This window comes from Rhinopithecus bieti, unplaced genomic scaffold, assembly GCF_001698545.2.
Source record: "Rhinopithecus bieti isolate Rb0 unplaced genomic scaffold, ASM169854v2 scaffold_1251, whole genome shotgun sequence".
Taxonomy (NCBI): domain Eukaryota; kingdom Metazoa; phylum Chordata; class Mammalia; order Primates; family Cercopithecidae; genus Rhinopithecus; species Rhinopithecus bieti.
Window position 1 is genome coordinate 803,071 of NW_016803325.1, and position 13,671 is coordinate 816,741.

The 13,671-nt window shown below is 42.7% G+C and overlaps 1 protein-coding gene across 1 annotated transcript in view; it reads left to right on the forward strand.

Annotated features, from left to right (window-relative positions):
* Positions 1 to 724: 724 nt before the first annotated feature.
* The window catches only part of UPK1B (uroplakin 1B), a 32,096-nt gene continuing 19,149 nt past the window's right edge, over positions 725 to 13,671 (forward strand). The window contains exon 1 of the mRNA XM_017875364.1: positions 725 to 931. The gene's annotated coding sequence lies outside the window, so the exon portion shown is untranslated. The remainder of the gene's footprint in view (positions 932 to 13,671) is intronic.

The window sequence follows — 13,671 nt, forward strand, 5'->3', positions numbered from 1 at the left end:
TTTTTTCTCAAAGTCTGCTCCTGAACAATCTAACCTGAGACAGAGATGATGCTGACCCTTGAGGAACTCCCAAGTCTATTGATTAAAGCACTCAGTAAATTCTAACATTACTGCTGTTACCAACTCCTAACTCAGGTTAAACAAGCTATGGTGCATGTATACTATGATAGGGTATGCAGCCATTAAAATAATGCTCTGGGTGCCCATGTATAACACATGATGGCTCCAGAAGTCAGGGAAGAAGGAAAAAAGAAAGGAAGGGAAGAGAAAGGAAAGGAAAGGGAGGAAAGAAGAGGGGAGGCAAGAATTGGACATCAGATAATCACTTGAGCCCTCTCTCTTTGCCTGAATTTTTCACAATCTGTTTCTTTCCACATCTTTTGCTCCTTATTGGTCTTTGGTCTACCTACAGTATGAGCATTACTTGGGCAATGACTGTCTCCATGAATTTGGCATATGCAAGGGTTATAGAAACTAAAACTGGACATGGCCCTGCACAGGTAAGCACATATCAGTATCTCTGTCAGCGGTCAGGACTAACAAGCCTTCAACACACAAAAGCAGGAGTAAGGATCAAATTACACTAATAGAATCAAATCAAAATAAAAGCCCTGAGTTTGTATTCCAGTAAAGTCCAGACCTAGGAGGGATCCAGGAAAGCAATGAGTGTGGCTGTCAAGGTGCTTCCATCTGTCAGAGTCACACATTCCAAAGCAGCAGAAATCTACTGACAGCCTCCGGTTACTCCCCCGTCTCAGCGAGGCAGGGCAGGCAGCGGCAAGCTCAGCCCATGTGAGGTGCCTCTTGCCAATCACAGACCACCATTCCCTGGTCCTGGAGGTTCAAAGAATTGCAGGAGGGTAGAAAAGCACCAGGGGCTGGTGCAGACTGCGGAGCGGGCGGCACCCTGTGTGCAGAAAGAGGAGTCGCTGTGAGTAGACTGCTTTCCCTCTACGGGGAATCCCCGGGGCTCAAGGGTTGGGTTGCTCTCCTGGGAGGGAAGCTAGTGGTCTGGGAGCGAAAGGGGAAGAAGTTAGATACCTGATTCATAAAGTCTGTCATTTTTTTCTTCGTAATTTAGGGTATTGTGACTGTCCTGTTCTCTTTTACTTTGAACCGTTCAAACTGCTTTCTTACCTTTGATATAAGTCTTGTTCTCATTAAAGTTCTGGAGATATTACGCAGCCATCCTGCTTTTAACCTGAAATATCCCCAAAGAAAGAACAAGAAAATCCAAGCACCTGAGAAACCCTGTATCTCCTGATTAAATCGCACATAGACAGACACATTTGTAGACCCCCAATTTCCTTGTGGAGTCAGAAAAGCAGTAGAAAATTTAACGAAATAGTTTGTGTCATTTCTTAATAATCTGCTCAGGCTAGCAGAGAGAAAGTTTCTTGGTCTTCTTGTCAGAAATCATTTGGTCCTGCCAACTTGTAATGAAATGTGTGAGGCAATTTACTCCCAGTTATTCTCTGCAAACACTTCTGCTTATTAAATGTGTCAGTTGAAGTAAGTCAACAAAGTAGCTTTATCTATGCAATGTTATTTTACATAATTTGTTTTACTCCTTACCAATTCTCTGTTCCACAAGGATCTGCAGGACATAAAGATATTTTTTGATCTAATGACATTTTCATACAAAACACAAATTTAAGTTTCAAATAATGCTAGTATTATTTTATGTTTGCATTTGTTTATAAACCTAAAACTCCACTTCTAACTAGTTTTAAAGATTTTTAAACCATTTAAGAATTTGTAGCCAGTTGCAGTGGCACATGCCTCCAGTTCCAGCTATTTGGGAAGCTGAGGCCATGGGATGAGGAGTTCTAGTCTAGGCTGGGCAACATAGTGAGATCCTGTCTCTAAAAAAATAGAAATACATTTTTAAAGAAGTTTTGTCAACTTGATTGTCTGCTTTTAATGAAAGACAATGTTTCTTGACTATTTCTTGCCTGAGTTGCTAAGCACAACAGGAAATAACTTGCTAGGTTTTATAGATATATATATACTTTGAGTATAAATAAAATTTAGGTTACATAGTTTTCAGACTCTGTGAAGAAGTGGATTTTCTTTGTATTTACCTTCTCAGTGAGGAGAAAAATTTCTTACTTTGCCTTCGCTCCAACAGATTGTTTTGCTTTCTGCTATAAAATAGTCTTTAAAATCAACTCACCTATTATTTTTTTGTTTGACTGCTGTGGAAGAATAATAGACTTACATTCAAGACTTAATCATCATTTAAAAGAGAGAAAGACTCCAGAACCTGCTTGTTTTTTTTTTTTTTTTTTTTTTGAGTCTGACTCCCAGACTGGAGAGCAGTGGTGCAATCTCAGCTCACTACAAGCTCTGCCTCACGGGTTCACACCATTCTCCTGCCTCAGCCTCCCAAGTAGCTGGGACTACAGGTGCCTGCCACCACGCCCGGCTAATTTTTTGCATTTTTTAGTAGAGACAGGGTTTCACTGTGTTAGCCAGGATGGTCTGGATCTCCTGACCTCGTGATCCACCTGCCTCAGCCTCCCAAAGTGCTGGGATTACAGGTGTGAGCCACAGCGCCTGGCCAAAACTCAGAACTTTTTGACTTCTCCTGCTTACATTCTTAACCATAGTAAACACCAGTCAGGCTTTAAATATGCTCTGGAATTTGGGCCTGATAGCCATGCAGGCTGCCCACAGACTTGATGGGCCACCATTTGCCAACTGGGACAGAGACCACATTGGTGAGGGGGCACCGTCATCACATACCGCCCTCCCCGCCTCGTCCCCCCGCCCCAAGGATTCTCCATGGTATTCCTTTCCTGGAGCTGGGCATCCCTCTGGCAATGCCCACACCTGAGGCCTTCATGCAGCTGAGTGCTCCTGAGCCATTGCTTACAGCTAGTCCCTGATTTCCAATGGATGGATGACTCCCATCATACTGGGAGCACCAGGAATCAAGAGCAGTGCTGTCCAGTAAAACTTTCTGTGATGAGGGAAATGTTCTAGGCAATAGACACTAACCACACGTATCTAGGGAGTGCTTGAGATGTGGTTGGAGCAACTGAGGAACTGGTTTTTACTTTTATTTGAATTCATTTGACTTTAAATAACCGCACGCAACTACTAACTACTATATTAGTGAACACAGGTTTTGAGCTTTAAAGCAAGAAAAACTTATGGGCACTGTGAGCCGTGGGTGACGGCCCTGGGAGAACGCTCCTCTTTTTGTTATTTCCAGGGACTTATCCTACCTTAAGTTGAAGGAGACCAGCAATTGTTGTGACCTACAGTCTCCACACCCATCTTTACTCTGAGCCACGCAAAGTGTCTGTTCTTGTCCTGAGTTTCAGGGTCAGGGCTGAGGTAATAGCATATTGTGTTTCTTCATTTCTTCCTCTCCTATTTTTCCTTTTCTTTTTTTCTGCTTTGTTAATTCAAATTTCTCTAGCATGAACTAGAGTTTGAGGTGTGGTTTGTGTGTTCTCTGGTGCAACAAACTTCGGTGAGGAAAAGAGGTAATGAACTTGAAAAATGATCTCATGCTTACTGAGCGAGTCACACTTCTTTTTCTTCTGCTTTGCAAATTGGTTTGTTTAGTGAGCAATTGTTTTTAGACCTTGTCAATGTGTCTGGAAACATCAACACTATGGGTATGATTAATTTTTATAAGAAAACAAACTGAATGAAAGCACAAGAAAGAAAAAATAGGAAATATAATTCTAGCTTTTAAAAAATCTGTACTCTTTAAAGCAAAGGAACTCCCAGGGTGTTGAGCAATTTGAGTAAATCATCATCGTACCAGGCCACAGGGCAGTTTTCCCACAGGGCGGGGTGCATAGGGGCTATTCCTTTACATGGAAAATATTTCTAGGTGAGTTGCGTACTTTCAGTCTGGGGCGTTCCATCTCTAACGTGGGCAGTTGCTGCTCTGCCCTCTGCCTTCCACCACTTTCCACTTGTTAAATTTATCTCATCCCATTGGTTTCCTTCCCACCCCTGCCAGATAAGTAATCCAATATATGTGAGGGAGGCATTGTTTTAGAATAATGTGGGGACGGTTCAGAAGACCACATATTTAAAACAGCTTCTACAAACTGTGGGCTAAAAAAGAAGGCAGGAAGGAGGACACATCATATCATTAGAAGTCAGTCTAGCCACAGAGACAGACCCAAACCCCCAAATCTTAAGTTACAAGGTTTGTCTTTTTAGGCTCTACCCTGTCCTTGGGTCTCTTTCCTTCTCATGGTGTCTTCCCTCACCCTTTGAAAATTAAATAAGAGAAGGGAGCTGATAAATGAGGCATTAATATGGATGGCTCATGAAACTCAACATGCCTCTTTTATATGAGCTTGTATTTTAATCAGGAATGAAGGAGTGAGTCTCAAGTTGTGGCATTCACAAGTTAGGGTAAATGGTGAGGAAGCCTTTGAATGAAGGAAGAGGAGAGAAGGCTTTCTCCCTGCCAGCTTTGTTTATGTGGCTCCCTTTCTGGCTTACCTTGTAGTGAGTCTCATGGGTAGGCTCACGGGTGGGAGGCCAAGAGTTTCTCTTAATTTAAAGAGACAAAAAAGGGAAGTGGATCTCCCTACCTTAAAAAGAATAACGATTAGTGACAAACCCAATAGAAGGCTGGGTTAAGAGTTATGAAACCTGGACTTGAATCTTAACTCTTTTAATAACACGGCATGATCGTGAACAAGTCGCTTCCTCTCTGTGAGCCTTAAACTCCTCACCTGTACAAAGCCTCCAAGTTTGCAGCCGGAACTGATGTATCATGCTATGAACAGGCACCTGGCCAATAACTCTCCTAGGATAAATGACACTTTAATTTCTCTCAAATTACATATCTTCTAAGACAAACAAAAACTTCCAAAAGCGTAGTCATTGACTTCTAAGTGTGACACCCATCAATTAATTTAAAAGTTTTAATTTTGCTTTTAATGCAATTCTTTGTCAAATTGGTTTTTTGATAGCAATCCATTTTTGTGGGTTCAGAATATCTTATTAAACAAACTTGGGTGAAGAAAAGACGTAACAACATACCAGACTATATTGCTGTGACAGAGGCTAGTATGGAAGAAAAGCCATAAACACATATCCACAATGGTTTGAGCTTCCTTGGAGAGCTAGTTGCTAAAGGCAGAGAGAGGGATATAAGGAAGGAAGGATAATTCTGGGAAGTTGAGGAGAGAAGAGGTTTTTCAGTTGGGCTTCAGAAGATAGTAAAGAGTTCGATAAGCAGAAATGGGAAATGGGATTCCAAAGACAGGGACACCCTAAGCATAGCATGGTGGCATGACCAAGGGGGGTGGGCAGTGAAAAATGGCAGGCAGGCCATTTGGAACCTGGACGAGTACTGCCTTGAATACAGGCTGAGGCGTTTGTACTTTATCTCTTAGGTGGTCCAACCCCTCTTCCACTGGCTGAATGGAGAATAAAATAGTTGACTCTGGCCAAATACTATAGACTGGTCTTTCACAATGGAACAGGAGCAAATCTGGATTCAAAGAAACTGGTCAGCAACAGAGAGTGGGTGGACAAGTGATGCACCTGGCAATAGGAAGTAAGAAGCAGCTGGTGCTGGGGTCATGAGTGTAGAGGGAATGACCTAGGGCTCTCCTTTAAATTTAGGCTACAGGGAACCTTTGAAGGGTTTTAAGCAGCGGGGGAGATATAAATTCAGAGCTGTGTTTTAGGACAATGGATCTCAAGATTGGCTAACTGACTGGCACTTGGAAGCCATGTTTATCTTTGTGGAATACCAGAACCTTTTGGTCTACTAAATTTAAAATAAGTAAGTAGATCATTTTGGCCTAAATTCATACCAAAAACTAGATTCTAGCATAGACAGGTGGTAGCAGCATCCACAATTTAAGAAAAATGTATAAGAGGAAAATGTTTAAAATGACAAATTTTGATAGTAATTCTTCCTCAAATTAGGAAATGACTGGAATCATTCAATATTGGCATTAAAACATGTTGTTCCGGTAAATGGAACATCTGTGCTTTGGAGGATCATTTGAGAACCTCTGCTTGAGAAAGTTCACCATGGAAGCTCTGTATGGAATGGAAACAGAAAATGTTTAATTCATCTGATCCAGAAGTTAGGGGCTGGCAGTGGGAATTGGTAAAATGGTATCAGGAGACATCAGAAAATGATCATATGTGCTTCTATCAAAAATATACATCAATCCCAATTGGGATGGTGTGTTACTCAGGGTTCTTACAGAGATAGAACCAAAAGCAGATACATAAAGAGAGAGGCAACATATGGTGGCTCACACCTATAATCCCCACACTTTGGAAGGCAGTTCCACACTTTGAGGACAGGAGTTCAAGACCAGCCTGGGCAACATGGTAAAACCCCTTCTCTACAAAATATTTAAAAATTAGCCAGACATTGTGCATGCACCTGTGGTCCTAGCTACTTGAGAGGCTAAAGCCAGAGGATCACTTGAGCCTAGGAAGTCAAGGCTGCAGTGAGATATGATTGTGCCCCTGCACTCCTGGGTGACACACCAAGACCCTGTTGAGAGGTTGAGAGAGAGACAGAGAGAGAGAGAGATTAATTCTAAGGAATTAACCTATGTGATGTGATTGTGGGGGCTGACAAGTCCAAAATCTATACAGCAGGTGGGCAACCTGAAAATTTGGGGAAGAGTTGATGTTGCAGTCTTTTTTTTTTTTTGAGACAGAGTCTCGCTCTGTTCACCCAGGCTGTTGTTCAGTGGTACAATCTCGGCTCACTGCAAACTCCGCCTCCCAGGTTCACCCCATTCTCCTGCCTCAACCTCCCAAGTAGCTGGGACTACAGGCTCCTGCCACCACGGTTGGCTAATTTTTTGTATTTTTAGTAGATCGGGGTTTCACCGTGTTAGCCAGGATGGTCTGGATCTCCCGACCTCATGATCCACCCGCGTTGGCCTCCCAAAGTGGTGGGATTACAGGCGTGAGCCACCATGCCCAGCATTTTATTATTTATTTATTTATTTATTTATTTATTTATATTTTTGAGATGGAGTTTTGCTCTTATTGCCCAGGCTGGAGTGCAATGGCGCAATCTTGGCTCACTGCAACCTCTGCCTCCCCTGTTCAAGCGATTCTCCTGCCTCAGCCTCCTGAGGAGCTGGGATTACAGGCATGCGCCACCACGCCCAGCTAATTTTGTATTTTTGGTAGAGACGGGGTTTCTCCGTGTTGGTCAGGCTAGTTTCAAACTACCAACCTCAGGTGATCTGCCTGCCTCAGCCTCCCAAGGTGCTAGGATTACAGGCGTGAGCCACCGTGCCTGGCCTGATGTTGCAGTCTTAAAGCTAAAATCTGCATACTGAAAACCCAGACAGAGTTTCTATGTTACAGTCCTCTTAGGGCAGAAATGCTGCTTATTCAGGAAACATCAGTTTTTGCTCTTAACGTTTTCAGTTGATTGGAGGGGGCCAGCCACGTTATGGAAGGTAATCTGCTTTACTCAAAGTCTACTGATTTAAATGTTAATCACATCTAAAAAATATCTTCACAGCAATATCTAGACTGATATCTAACCAAACAACTGAACACCATATCCCAGCCAAGTTGATACACAAAATCAACCAGCACAAGGTGTTCATTACAATACTTCTTTATCACGCAGGCAGAGACAAAACTCAAGAAGTTATTAACAAAGGCAAAAGTACTACCAGGACCTACAGAACACCACAGTTTATATTCTGTGTGTAGAGAAGTCACCATTTGTCCTTCCCTTTTGTTCTTCCTCCGTGCCTATCCTCTCTGGAAAGGTCAACAAATTCTTAATGTCTTTTTTTTTTTTGTTTTAATATCCATTAGTGTGGAACTGCATCAAAGCTTTTCTTTTTTAACCTAAAAAAAAGTGCATTACTCTACCCCTTTTCACAGGCATTTATTAGTCTTCAAAGAACCCTAAACATCAGCCAGGCCTCATCTTTTCCTTTTGTAGAAATTATGTCACCTTTCCTCTAAGCATGCCAGGAAAGCAGCTCTTCCTAAAGATCCATCCAGCTAATGCACTATAAAAGTAAACTCACTTTCCTCAGTTTTCCAGGACTTTTCTAGACGTCTTCCATTGAATGGGGGGCAGGGGGAGTCTTTGACACAGACTTTGACACAGTCTTTGACACTGACTAAGGTCAGCTTACACGTTGTGACCAGAGTTTTTCAACTTCACTCTTGAGTGTCCTCTTACTTCTTGGGTAACTGCTTTCTGAGCTCAGTAATTTGCCTATTTCTTTCTTTTCTTTCAGTTCTAGAATAGCAGTTTTCAATTGCCCTGGGGCTAGCTATGTGTTTAGGAGGTTTAAAGCTGGTGACAAGATGCTCTGTGAGCCCAGGATTCCTACTCTTGTTTCAGCCAGAGAAGTATCATTCTGATCTAGTTTCATATATTAGAGTTCCCTATTGAAATCATATTTCCCTATTGCCTTTGAAAATGTTTCTCTGGATCAAAAAGATAATAATAATAAATCACTGGTTTTAGGTACCTTCACCAACCACTGGGCTATTAGCTCTAGTCTGTCTCCTTTATAAGACAAAAATAAGCAAAATGAGTATTGGGTAACTAATATTGTATTAAAACTTAACACATATTCTCATTTAATTTTCGTAGTAACCCTTGAAGTTAAGTATTACCATACTCATTTGAAGATAAAGCTCGAGAGACTAAGTAATTTCTTGGAGCCGCAAAACTAGTAAGTGGTAGAGCTGAGATTCAAACCTAGGTCTATCCAAAGCCCACATTCATTTCACTTCACCATATTCTCTAACTTGCTCTTCAACAAAGCTCTAGGCAAATTATTAATCTGCACACTCATTTATTCAAATAAACATTTATTTATTTACTTTATCCTTTTATTTAGCAAAATAATTGAGTGTACCTACTATATGTCAGGTACTATGCCACTTTGGACCTAGAAAGACAAATAAAACAGGGTCCCAAATACCTCCTCCTACTTTGGAGACTCTTGCAATAAAGTGAAGGATGCCCTCCACAGGTTGGCAATGGGAGGAAAGAATGCAAAAGGGCAGCAGAGCAGAATCCTCTCTGAGTAATGTCTGTGTCAGGGAGAAAGTGGTCCCAGGACAAGGACAACCTCAGGGGCCATCTCTGTATCACCTCGCAGTCTGGGGCAGAGGCCTCAGAGCTGGCCAAAGCCAGAAGGATGAGGCCCAATGGTGAGTGTTAACTGTTCAGGAATGCTAATGGCATGCAAGGCGGGCCCCTCCCATGTGGATGTGCAGCTTGGTACTTGACTCTGGCCTCACCCCAAGCACAACTAGGAAGTGTTTTTCCTTTTCTCTCATGAATTCATCTATGAAAATAATAAGAAGTACAAATGGGTATCTTTGTGTAAGGCCTCCCAATCCCTCAAGCAGAGCAGGCCCTGTGCAGTGAACAGAGAGAAGGTGGAAGGAAGGCTGCTTCTCCTCAATCTAAGAGCCCTTGGCCTGTGACCAGTCACTGTTAAAACCTCCCTTTTATCCCCCTGGGGTCACTGATGCAGAAAACAAAATCATAACCCAATACCCTCCCTTCCTAAATATCCTCTGATTATAATTAATAGTTTCTTACGTGTGTAAACAATCTTAGTGCTTACCTATTACCTTTGTATCTTTTATCTCATTTAGTGATCACAGCAACCCATCTAACAAGTTGTAGTCTACTAATTTTATAAATCAGGAATTAGACACAAAGGAAAATAATTGTCCAACTTTACACAGTAATGATAATGACAACACAAAGCTGGGACTTGAACTCTGGCATTCTGATGCCAAGTCCAGTGTGGTCACCATTATACTGCAGACATTAGACTATGCTGTGAGCCACTGGAAGCCTACACTTGGCTCCCTCTTGACATTTGTGGCCATTTGGGGGATGCAGCAAATGTTTTAGGTCCTCTAGACACCAACCTAGTCTAAAATACAAGTGGCCAAGTAGAAGCTATGAAATGCTAACCTCTCATTGACTTGTACATTGCACCTTTTACTTCTTAGAATTCTGGTCTTGGGGGCAGGTGGATGAGCTGTAGATTTTTGATACATCTAGACAGGTTTTCTGGAAAAGCATACGGGGGGAGCACCGAGTTTGGGGGAAGTATGCAAATATGAGCATCATATCAAGGGGTTAAAGAGACAAGAAGCTGGAGATGTGAGTGAAGAAAGGCCTAGTGTTTCTGACCTTTGCAAAGGTAGAGTCTCCTGAGCAGGGAAATGTATCTGTTCTCTCCGCTCCAGGTGTTTCTATTTCCACTGAAAGCATTTGCTATATAGCAGGACTTGTAAACTGTAGAGTGTTTAGCAAATGATCTGGGGCCAGGCAGACCTGTGTTTCAGTCTCATTCAGTCTCAGCTTCTGCACTTTTTAGCAATGTGGCCTTGGGCAAATTAATCTCTCCAAGCTTCCTTTTTTGTGTGTGGAGACGGAGTTTTGCTCTATTGCCCAGTGCAGGGGCCCAATCACGGCTCACCACAATTTCCACCTCCCAGGTTCAAGCGATTCTTCTGCCTCAGCCTCCCGATTAGCTGGGATTACAGGCATCTGCCACCATGCCCGGCTAATTTTTGTATTTTTAGTAAAGACAGGGTTTTGCCATGTTGGCCAGGCTGGTCTTGAACTCCTGACCTCAGGTGATCTGCCCACCTCAGCCTCCCAAAAGGCCGGGATTACAGGCGTGAGCCACTGCGCCCCGCCCCTTTTCTTTATACAAACAATACAAGACAACAGATTCTCCCCCTAGATCCTTCGGAAGAAACACAGCCCTGATTTTAGCCTGGTAAGACTCATTTTAGACCTCTGCCCTCCAGAATTGTAAGATACATTTCTGCTGTTTTAAGCCACGAAGTTCATGGTCATTTGTTTTGGCAGCAATAGGAAATGCAGACCTGAAATACCCATCTCTCAGGTCTGTTGAGAAGATGAATATCAAATGCCTAACATAGTGCCGAGAGCATTGTAAGTACCCAATAAATGGCAGTTTTCATCACTATTTCCTTACCTTGGAAGATAAGAGTAGCTAAATTATCATGTGCCATTAATACCAAAGGTCTAAGGGAGAAGAAGAGAACGCATAGTGAAAAAGGAGAACATTTTAGTGGCCAATAAATTCAGAGTATCTTGCCCACCGATATATCCCCCCACCTTCCAAAACCCAACCCACAGCTGGGCTGCCTCCCTGGCATTTTCTGTCATGTCCTTGCCTAGGTTTCTTCAATTTATGCTTTTCTTTTTGCTCAGAGCAAGTTTCTACCTGTCTTCCTTCTTTTCTCCCACTTTTATCTGCATTTTCCACCCTAATTCTGACTCCTGCAGTTCTCCCACAGAATATTCATTTGCTCTTTCCCCTTTGTAAGGACTAAACTCTGTATGGCAGAGTCATCTCTGGAAAAGTCTGTAAGTCATGGGGCATAATTGAGTCACCCAGACCACCTCCCTTGATCAGGGCCCCTGCAGTTCCTTTCGGGACCAGTAAAGCCCCTCAGTAGTGCCTATCTAACTCTGTCCTTCTCCACAGCCTTCCTTGTCCCCTTGATGTGCACGGTCATTTTTGCTTTGAACCCATGCTGTAATCACACTTTAAACTCCTTGAGGTCAGGCACAGTGGCTCACGCCTGTAATCCCAGCACTTTAGGAGGCCAAGGCAGGAAGATCACAAGGTCAGGAGCTCGAGACCAGCCTGGCCAATATGGTGAAACCCCATCTCTACTAAAAACACACACACACACAAAAAGCTGGGTGTGGTGGTGGGCGCCTGTAGTCCCAGCTACTAGGGAGGCTGAGGCAGGAGAATAGCTTGAACCTGAGAGGTGGAGGTTGCAGTGAGCCAAGATCACGCCACTGCATTCCAGCCTGGGTTACAGAGTGAGACTCCGTCTCAAAAGATAATAATAAAAATAAAAATAAACTAGTTAAAAGAAGAAATTGTCTTCTTTCACATGGTACATAATCAGCACAAGTCGATATCGGTGCTGAATTGAATTTGGCCTCTATTGATTTCTGCCCTTTCCTCTCTATGCTTCTGTTATCTGAACTCCTACCTTTCACAGTCTATTTACTGTTGTCTCTAGTTTAGATACTAACCCAACTGGTCAGGAATAATGTCTGTACATACCAGTAATGAACTTTACAATGTGACTCAACCAGGTACATGAGTAAGTAAGTCTCCGCCTTGGCGGAGTTTGTGCAGTCTAACACGCAACAATAACTGGCAAGAATGAATGAAATTTCTAAGCAGAAAGAAATGAATGGCATTTCTAAGCAGAAACTACACAGAGACCCAATGGCCCAGATTCTTCCATGTCTCCAGCAAACATGAATTGAGTACCCACTGTGTGCCAAATTCTGAGCCAAAAATGCTCATAAATTTTAACTCAAATTGTCACAGCTACCCAGGAAACAGATAAAGGAAAATATTTACAGATGTCTAAACTTACTTGGAAGGTTGTTAATACTTATAGTGTAACAACGAGGTTAAAATTAGCAAGGCTTGAGACACATGGAAGGTTTGCCTCCCACTGCTACCGTACGAAACTAGGACTTTGGCCAAATTGACTGGTTTGCTCTCTTGTGGGCACCTTGCTCTTCTATCTCTACTCCCTAGCTTTCCCTTTCTCTTTACCTGGAATGTCACCCACCCCCACCTCACTCCCACACATATCCACCTCCACTCTATGTATCAAACCATACACATCCTGCAAGACTTACGTCTTCCCGCCTCAGGACTCCCACGATATTTAGTCTCATACATGTAGTATAATTATGCGGGAATGCATCTTAGTTTCCCTACTAACACAAAAAATCCTAGAATACAATAATCTCCCTTACATATCTTTGTATGCCTCAAAATGCATATTGAACCATTTAATACATTTTTTATTTACAGCAGGAATGCATGAATTGATGAATTAAATGTTGAGAGCTGTAGATCGCTTTTCTCAAGGTGCTTCAAGTGCGGAAGCCCAAGTGATTGACCCACACGCTTACCTTTGTGCTCCTTTCAGAAAACCCTCAGGGAGGTGAAAGACCCATGTTCAGCTGTGTATGGCACCAAAGTCTATAAATAGTTTCTGGGAGTCATTGTGGGCTGTGGTGAAGCGCATGGACTCTAGAGTATCTGGAGTCCACACACATCAAGGTCTCTAGCCTAGCTCTGCCACTTACTGGTTGTGTGACCCCAGGGAACTTAATTGACCAATTTAAGCTTTAGTTTCCTCATCTGCAAAATGGAGCCTCCTCACCTTTCTTCTTTTTCTACCTAATTAAGTTATGAGAATTAGATGCGTGCATGCAGAGCACCTGGTAGAGTGGCACACACCTGGTACAAGGAAGTAAATGCTAGTCCCCGTTTTTCACTTCCCCTCATATACAACAGGGCACTTTTCTATTTGCCAACTATTTCTTTGAAGATAATAAAATATTCAGAAAATGATATTTTTAAAAGCAACCTACAGTCCACATGGGAACCAACCACTAACTCTGGCCATGAGTTTACCCTTTGGGTTTCCACTTGTCATGGCCAAGGGCAGTGAGGGCTATGCCAGTGACCCTCAGTGTGCTTTGGCCCTGCCCAATCACCACCTCAGGTCCACCCCTTGTGCTTTCCACCTTGCGGGGCTCAGTCTACCACTCAGAAGGATGCATTCTGCACACTCCTTGCCTGAAAGAACTCCTGAAACGCACTG